At 34.5% G+C, this 8,543-nt stretch overlaps 1 long non-coding RNA gene across 1 annotated transcript; it reads left to right on the top strand.

The window, feature by feature from the left end:
* The first annotated feature begins 2,199 nt into the window (after positions 1-2,199).
* On the top strand, positions 2,200-6,832 carry LOC111089564. The gene is made up of 2 exons (XR_002613805.1): positions 2,200-2,405; positions 3,288-6,832. It is a non-coding gene; the product is annotated as an uncharacterized LOC111089564 (long non-coding RNA).
* The last annotated feature ends 1,711 nt before the right edge of the window (positions 6,833-8,543 follow it).

Here is an 8,543-nt window from a genome sequence, read left to right as displayed (position 1 = left end):
CCCTTTCAGCCGTGGGGGTGTTATAATGTGCGGTCAATTCCACTATTCATTGGTAACAGAGCAGTCCAAGAGTTGGCGGTGGGTGGTGATGACTAGCTGCCTTCCCTCTAGTCTTACACTGCTAAATTAGGGACAGCTAGCGCAGATAGCCCTCGTGTAGCCTTTTCGCGAAATTCAAAACAAACAAAGCATAGTAATAATGTGCATATATTGAATACAAAAAATGTAGAAGGACAATATATATAGTTTACCTCCATCATCATCAAAGTGAGAACACGTACCTCTTCTGCTTCATGGAAATCAACGATTACAAAGAGTTTTTGTTTTACTTAAAGGTGGCTGTGTTCACTACAGATTGACTATTAACTTACAAGATGTATGGGATGAAAAACTTCAGCTACAAGTAGTGGGTAAGCAGTCACCTATTATCATTCACATGAACTACAAACCTGTCCAATAAAGGAAGTTTTACCTAATGTGATACTATATGCTACACACAGTTTGTGCTTGCATTGCGATTTCAATAAAAAAAAATGCAGTTTGCGCCATTAGAGCCCAACCACAAGCGAAAAGCTACTTACTTTTGAAATAATTGTAATTTGGCCTCAATATGTCTGCCATAACGTGTGAGCCAAAATATTGTTTCCCATACTTGGAAGCGACTCAAAACCCTTGGAAATTACAAACGATATATAGAAATGGCTGAACAGAGCAACAAACCCAGGAAGAAAACTACTTCCTCATTATACAGATTCTCCAAGACCTTTTGTGACGTTCACAATGCATCTGGGATTCTTGTATCTATCCAAACAACTTATAATAGACTCAAGGCTAGCTTGTGGTCACAGAAAGTCCGTATTAGGTTCCAGTTGGACCAGTGTTAGAGAAAATACATTGAGATTTGACTCAATATCATCTAACTTGGACTGTTTAAAAATGGATGTCAGTGCTCTTGAGGGGTGAATTCAAGATTTGTCTTGACTTTACAGACCACCAGACCAGAAGTTGGTGACGAACTTGGAAACATTATCACAATGCCACCAAAGCTGAGTACGATCGTTAGGAGAATGGTCTGAGGCGACATCAATTTTAATGGCAAGGCTGAACTCCGTGTGTCTCGTGAAAGCTCTATGATAATACAGCGTGAGATCCTAGATAATAACATAAAGGCTGTACACTGGTGCTTGTTGGTTGCATCCTTATGACTGACAATGTTACCCACACTATGTTATGGTTTGGAAGAGTTCCTCCAGATGGAGACTACTGGAGTAGCTTCTTCATGGAAGATAATGTAACCCACATTGTGTTATCGTTTGAAGAGTTCCTCCAGATGGACACTACTGGAGTGGCTTACTTATGGAAGATAATGTAACCCACACTGTGTTATAGTTTGAAGAGTTCCTCCAGATGGACACTACTGGAGTGGCTTACTTATGGATGAAAATGTTACCCACACTGTGTTATGGTTTGGAAGAGTTCTTCCAGGTGGAGACTACTGGAATACCTTCCTCATGGACGATAATGTTACCCACATTGTTCTCTAGATTGAAAGAGTTCCTTCAGAGGGAGACTTCTGGAATAGCTTCTTCATGGATGGCAATCTTACCCACATTGTGCTAGGTTTGTGGACGACTTCATTCAGATGGAAACTGCTGTTTGTATGAAGTAGACTTCTCTAAACATTTTTCAGTTTTAGACCGTGACTTTCCATCAGTTGGAAGATGGGTTTGTGAAGGAATGGAACCACCTACCACAGATCATCATCTGGAGGCTTGTCAGAAGCTGAAACGGATGCCAGACAGTAGTTCATTCCTTTGAAGGAAATGCAATAGCTACTCATATTTTTATTTTTTCGTCATTTGATGTCTTCTAATCAATTTCAAAATGTTCCAGTATGATGGGGAGTATCCTCTTCCATGTTGAGTTGCATGAAAACATGCTGGGAAGGAGGAACTACGGTTTGTTTGAGAACGTGTAAAAAAAGAAAGAAAGGAATTACGCAGATATTACTTGGTTACTAGTCGTATATTATTTACTACATTAATTTTGAGTGTTAATATAACCTAAAAACTGTTTGAAATCCAGAACAGATAGAAATGTAACATTAAGTACCCAGAAAACTTATAATACAGAATCAGTGTGATAATGATATGATATGGGTGGAAGGTGTATTTTAATCATTCTATTACTTCCAGGTTGTATGAAGGAAATTTATGTGAACGGAAAACATTTGGACATCATGGTGGCCAGAGAGCAACGAAGCGTGTCTCCGGGCTGTCAGGAATTCGATGCTCCAGATCCGTGTAAAGATCATCGCTGTGAAAAGGGCAAGTGCTCACCTAAAGATTCGTACACCTACCAATGCAAGTGTCACCGTGGCTGGAGTGGACAATTCTGTAATCAAGGTAGATCTGTCCTAATAACAGTTGTTGAAAGTACTATGATATATGGAATACCAAGAAACTGTGGCTTTAACAGAAAGGAAGAAAAGCATTTGACCAAATTATACTTTTATTTAATGTTATAACCACATACGCTGATTGAAGTTTTAAAGGTGCATTCTTAAAAAAAAATAGGTGTATAATGCAGAAATAGAAGATACACCTAAAATTGTACTTCTATGCATTAATCATATTCATTTGTTACATATTTTTGTTCTACGGTCAAGTCCTAAGAGATCACGTAGCTTTTATTTCTAAAAACTATGAACAGGCTGATCTAAAATCTAATATCTTTTGTTACCAAAAGGCCTAAACTTTGTCATGCAAATCAGGTTAACTGGAAATGCTTGTTTTCTACATTTATCTTAAATTTTCTGTTGGAGATTTAAAATCAGAGACGTGAAAAAACGGAAAAAAATTAAGATCCATCTTTTGTCTCTAGGAACTCGGTTCCCAAAAGGCCTTTCGTTCAATTCCAGAACTCGTCAATTGGGCCGAATGATGAGAAACAAAACATTCTCCGAAACTTTTTTTATATATGCAGTATAATACTTCAAAAGAAATCAGTAACTAGAATTTGGGATAAAAATTAAGTTAACTGCAGCTGTTTATATTTCACATTTAAATATCAATTGGAAGGTTTTTTTCTGCTCTTGGTCTATCAGAATTTTATTGTAACAAAACAAAATCAACTCTACGACCAAATCAACATAATTTGTCTTTATTTTGTTTCCACATTCCTCCTAACTTCTCTACTGCAGATTTTAATGTGAAAAAAAAACACATCTGTAGTCCACTAATATTGAAACATTCCATCTGTGTAACTTGTAACTTTTTTTTTCTCAGCCCCCACCTGCCAGAAGGAGCAGACTCGAGCCTTCTATGTGGAGAATGGTTGTCGGTCGAAGAAGAAGATAAAACGGGTCCGTTGTGTGGGGTCCTGTGGGAATGACTGCTGTAGACCCAAGAGGATCAAGAAGCGACGCGTACGAATGATATGTCCTGATCACAAGATGTACAGGACTGATGTCGAAATTATCAGAAAGTGCAAATGTTCGAGAAAGTGTTAAAATGGAAAAGCTTTTTTCTTTTTATGTTCGTTGTAATGTACTGGTTTCAGACATTGTGTTCTTTGTCTGCCAACAGAGGGCGACCTGGTTCTACTGTTGGTACTGTGTCTATTACGGAAGCGCCTTAAATGACGTCAAAGAATGAAGAGGCGACAACTACTTACCCTTCCCCTGTGTTAATTTCTCATTCCAGGCCATTCGATCGCCAAGTTAAATCTCTATTCATTATATATATGTATGTGCATGTAAGTGTTTTCGAACTAAAGGCATTTTCCTCCTCTATTTTTTTCTTGCCAGCAATTGCGATATTTCTCATATAGCCCTCAATTTAAAACCAAATAATATCCAGAGAAATCTAAGTTATTCCTTTTGAAAAAAAAAAAAAGTTGCTTTTTAAAAATAACTGAAGTTCGTTCTGCACATTTTTCGTTACAACCCTTAGAATCAGATAAAATTTCTGTTGTGAATGGTAGCGTGTAAAAACTTAGTTTTAAGTTGTTCAGTTTCCCACAAATTCTTGCTTTTGTTCATGTATAGACACACACGAACCTACAGGTTGTAACTAAGGTGTAAACCTCTCTGGACTAGAGATCGAACATTGATGGTTCTATGTTGTAATATATATATATATATCTGAAACGTACAAATGTCCGATTGTACAGCTCTTCTTTCCCCCTGTTTGAGGACCCCTTTGATAATCTTTACAAAACGTATCTTCTTGCTGCAACGTTTCTTTGAGGTCAGCTTTAGCGTGGGTTTTATAATCCATTTTGCTATACAGATGCGAAAAACGAAAACATAACAATATAAGTTCTGAAGTAACAGTTTCTAAGGTACCTAGTGCACTTCAACCGACCATAGTAACAGTAGGATGGAGCTGGTGGCGTTTTCAGTTATCTTATTTATAATACGTGAAACCACCAAAGGTAATTTAAATGTACCAATTTTTTCGATTAGGAAAAGCCAAGTCAGTGTAAACAGTTATTATACGTGGCGAATTAAGACATCTTCTATTTTGTTGTAGTATCAAAATTTCAATATTACCAACTATTGCAGTAAATATGTAAACGTCCATATATGTATGTATCGGTCACGTATAACATCAAAACTTTAAAAAAAAAATACTTTTCATCTAGAAAATAGTTTCATCGGTATTGTTGGTAAAACGCCTCTTTCTTGTAACAAAAACAATTCTGTAAACAAATTAACATGTTTTAAACCTTCTTTAATTGGCAACTTAATTGGACTATATTTAACATCCAAATTTAACCGTTTTACTTAGTTTAAAAGTTTCCCCCTAGAGTTGTGTGAAAATAAGATGTTGGTTTACACAAGCTGTAACAAATGTGATTGGTGTACGTAGGGGAAGATTGTAGGTATACATTGTTGTGTTTCGTTGGTTCTGGTTTCACTTTGATTTTTACTTATTTATGTTGTGATTTATTCGTTTTAATATATTCTCGTTTCATCCACTGATTTTAAACTCAACAAAATAGAACATTAAACACATTTCCTAAGTTATTTTTTATTTCATCCAATCAGTATGTTTACTTGAACTTCAACATCCAGCTTGCAATCTGAAATAAGGGCAGTAAATTTTAACTGCTGTATATATGAGAGACCTCTAGTGTTTACCTACAGAGTTTACCTTTCACTTGAAAAACAAAAGGCATTGTTCTTCTCTTGTATCATAGTATTTTGAAAGTACCGCGTGCCCGTTCTTTTTATTACTACTGGAGTAATTGAGGAACAAAATTAGGCCAGTTCATCGCAAGTCTACGACTCTTATGTATTACAGCATGTATTTAACTTAACTTGTAATCGAGGTCCTTTTTTATAGATTGTTTTAAGCTTAAAAAATGCTGTTATTCACACAAAAAAGAGCTATTTAAAGCTCGAAAAATTGCTATAACATTATATATACATATTGGTGTTTAAAAATGTAAAAATTATCAAACAACCAGTATTCAAAAAATAACTTCGGTTGAATGCAAACTATTCTAGCATTTGTGAAAGAAAAAACAAAGGTTTGCTTTACATTTCTAATTTATCTGTGTTTTTAAGTTGTTTTATATATTTTTAACTCGTAATATCATTTAGACCTATGACCGTTATCAGTTTGATAAAGATGTGATCGTACTGGTCTTGAAAATTTACGTCAGTAAGTTATGTAAAATAATTTCCATTATAATCTACTAACACAGAGATTGGTTCAATTTATTCAAAAAATGAAAATAAACACTTTGGATGATCACTGCATTTGAAGAACAACAACTTCGTCTCATGAAAAAGGGCACTCAAAATCTTACTCCCACTAGTAAATCACTTTATTACGATGCTAAAAACGTAAAGGCTGAAATATTTAATAACAAAACGACAACCGAACCAGAAAAGCCTGTTTGAATGAATGCCGGTTATGTAGTTGATAATATTTTCTATTGGTAGTAAAAATGTTATTTTGTTTGTCGTACACTCACAGCTGTAACGCATTTTATTTAGCTAAAACAGTACTTAAAGTATCGAGCTCCTTAAGAAATATATTGTGGCCACTAAGCACTTATTACAATGCTTTTAGTGCATATTGCGTTTTATTGTTGAAGAATGTACAATGTACATTATCATGGTAAAAATACAAGATCTTGCCGAATTGTTTCTCGGTGTTATTGTTGTTATAACAAACAATTACGCTTTTTGAAATAAATCCGTGTTTGTGTGTGTTTTCACATTTTCCTAACCAATGGCTACTTTATATGTCTATTATTACTCACGTAGACCTTTTTCTTTATAAAATCTTATGAAATTGCCTAAAATTTATTATGTGAAATTATATTACTATGTTTAAAATATGAAAAGTTTAAACCATTTTTGTAGTTTGAATTAAATTTTAGCCTAAAAGCTGTACAGATATTTACTTAAGTAAATAACATCGCGGAAACTTGTGTAAATTTAGGCTTCGCGTTATGGATAAGATGATTATTTAAAAATGACCCAGGCACAACTGGTCATAAAATCTATTGGGTTGCTACGTATATTTAACCTTTTTCTTTTCCCTTTTGATAATTTACACAAACGTTTGAGGCCTAATACATAATAACGTCATAGAATGTACGCATCTGATGTATAAATTCTGCACTTTTCAGTGCATTTTGTTTAGTTTTTTAAATATCATAAGTGTAAAAATCCGGGCTCATGTTACTTGGTAGTGCATGCTTCTAAGGAGGTCAACATATATTTTACTCCTCGCTGTAAGTGATGTAACTATGTTGATGATGTAAATTTATCAATTTAGTGAATAAATGTATTGAGTTTGATTCTTCTTTACCCACTGGAGTACCGATTTACTTTCGAGCAGTATAGAAAAACCAAAAAAACATTTAAAATCTATGGAAAGACAGACCCTAAAATCATTACAATTCAAAAGTTAAAAATTAGTGCAGTATCGATAAAAAGATTTTTTTTTTTTACTTTGCTCTCCGGTGGTTCACCGGTAAGTTATCTGGCTTATATAGTTAAAAATCAGGATTCGATACCAAACTCTTGGAAATTATAGTAATATCGATAAATGCATATAAAAAAAAACAACAACGAAAAGAAACGTTTTCCTCAGGTGGTTCAGCGATAAATTATCGTTAAAAATCGGGATTCGATACCCGCAATGAGAAGAGTACAGATAGCCCATTGTGTAGCTTTGCGATTTAAAACAAATAAACCAAATTTTCACTTTTTTTTTTTATTAACCGAATATTCATTTGAAATTAACCCAAAAATATATATAACCTATAAACTGAAACTTGTGTGTCGAACAAAATTAACTGTTTTCTACATGAACAACTGTATTTATACTATAGGCGTCAGAACATCAGAAACATGTCACCTGAACATGGAAAAACGATGTGGACAAAATAAACAAAAGTTTTAATATTTACAACCGATTTAAAAACAAAAAACGTGAATTTTAAATAACAATTCTTTCTAATATTTAATTTCTGACAAAGTTTGATCGCTAATGTGATGGCTGCACTTCGCGTTTTCAGTAACTTTTTTCTTTTTTTTGGCAAACGAAATTAAGTCTACAGTTTTATGTTTGTTCTGTTGCATTTCATGCAAAGCTACTCGAGGGCTAGTCCTTCCTAATTTTAGTGATAGACAGCTAGTCAACATCACCCACTGCCAACTCGTGATCTACGTTAATCGAATTGTGGGGATTTGATTGTCACTCTTATAATGCACCTATGGCTCCAAATTGCGGCAACCCTGGATTCACAGTCCAGCACGCTAACCATTGGGCTGTGCTCGGCCCAACAGTTTTACGAAAATCTTACCACTTAGAGTATTAATTATCTATTTTAACTAAACATTAATACAACCAACGAGTTTAAATTTACTTGAATCGTCTTAGAACAATATTACGTCGATAAGTTTATTTTAAGAAAATGAACCGATAAAATATACATCAATATTAGAGATAGAATGAACAAGCAACTACCAGGGTATTTCTAATAACAAAGACGTTTCGAACTTCATTTCCTGTTCACAATTACAGTTCAAGAAATACTACGAAAATCTGTAACGTAAGACTTGAAGCCTAATATATAATAATGCTATAGAATGTATGTATCTGATGCATGAATTCAGCACTCTTTAGGGCATTTCTTTTAATCCCAGAAAAAGTAAAAATCCGGGTTTATGTAACTTTGTATAAGGTGTACAAAACAAGTGTCATCATTGTAAAGTAAAACAAGAGGGAATCCTCAATAGCCGTGGCACTTGAAATTCTGTTAGGCAGGATTAGAGTAAGTTAATCTACGAGACTTTTTTCTTTTTCTTAGCTGTATTTTTGTGCGCCAGCAATACCAAGCGTGGGGCGCACGTATACCCGATTCGATTTTATTACTCATCAGGATCTCTACCAGCCTATTCTCATATTGAAATTCTTTTAGGCAGGATTAGGAGTAAATTAATCTATGAGACCTTGGGCGTGGTCAAATAAATCAATCAAAAGGTTTTGACCTCCTGCGTCGAAAACTGTAAT

This window comes from Limulus polyphemus, unplaced genomic scaffold (genome assembly GCF_000517525.1).
Source record: "Limulus polyphemus unplaced genomic scaffold, Limulus_polyphemus-2.1.2 Scaffold6633, whole genome shotgun sequence".
Taxonomy (NCBI): domain Eukaryota; kingdom Metazoa; phylum Arthropoda; class Merostomata; order Xiphosura; family Limulidae; genus Limulus; species Limulus polyphemus.
Note: the sequence above shows the minus strand (reverse complement) of the source record. Positions and strands in the feature narration are given on the sequence as shown.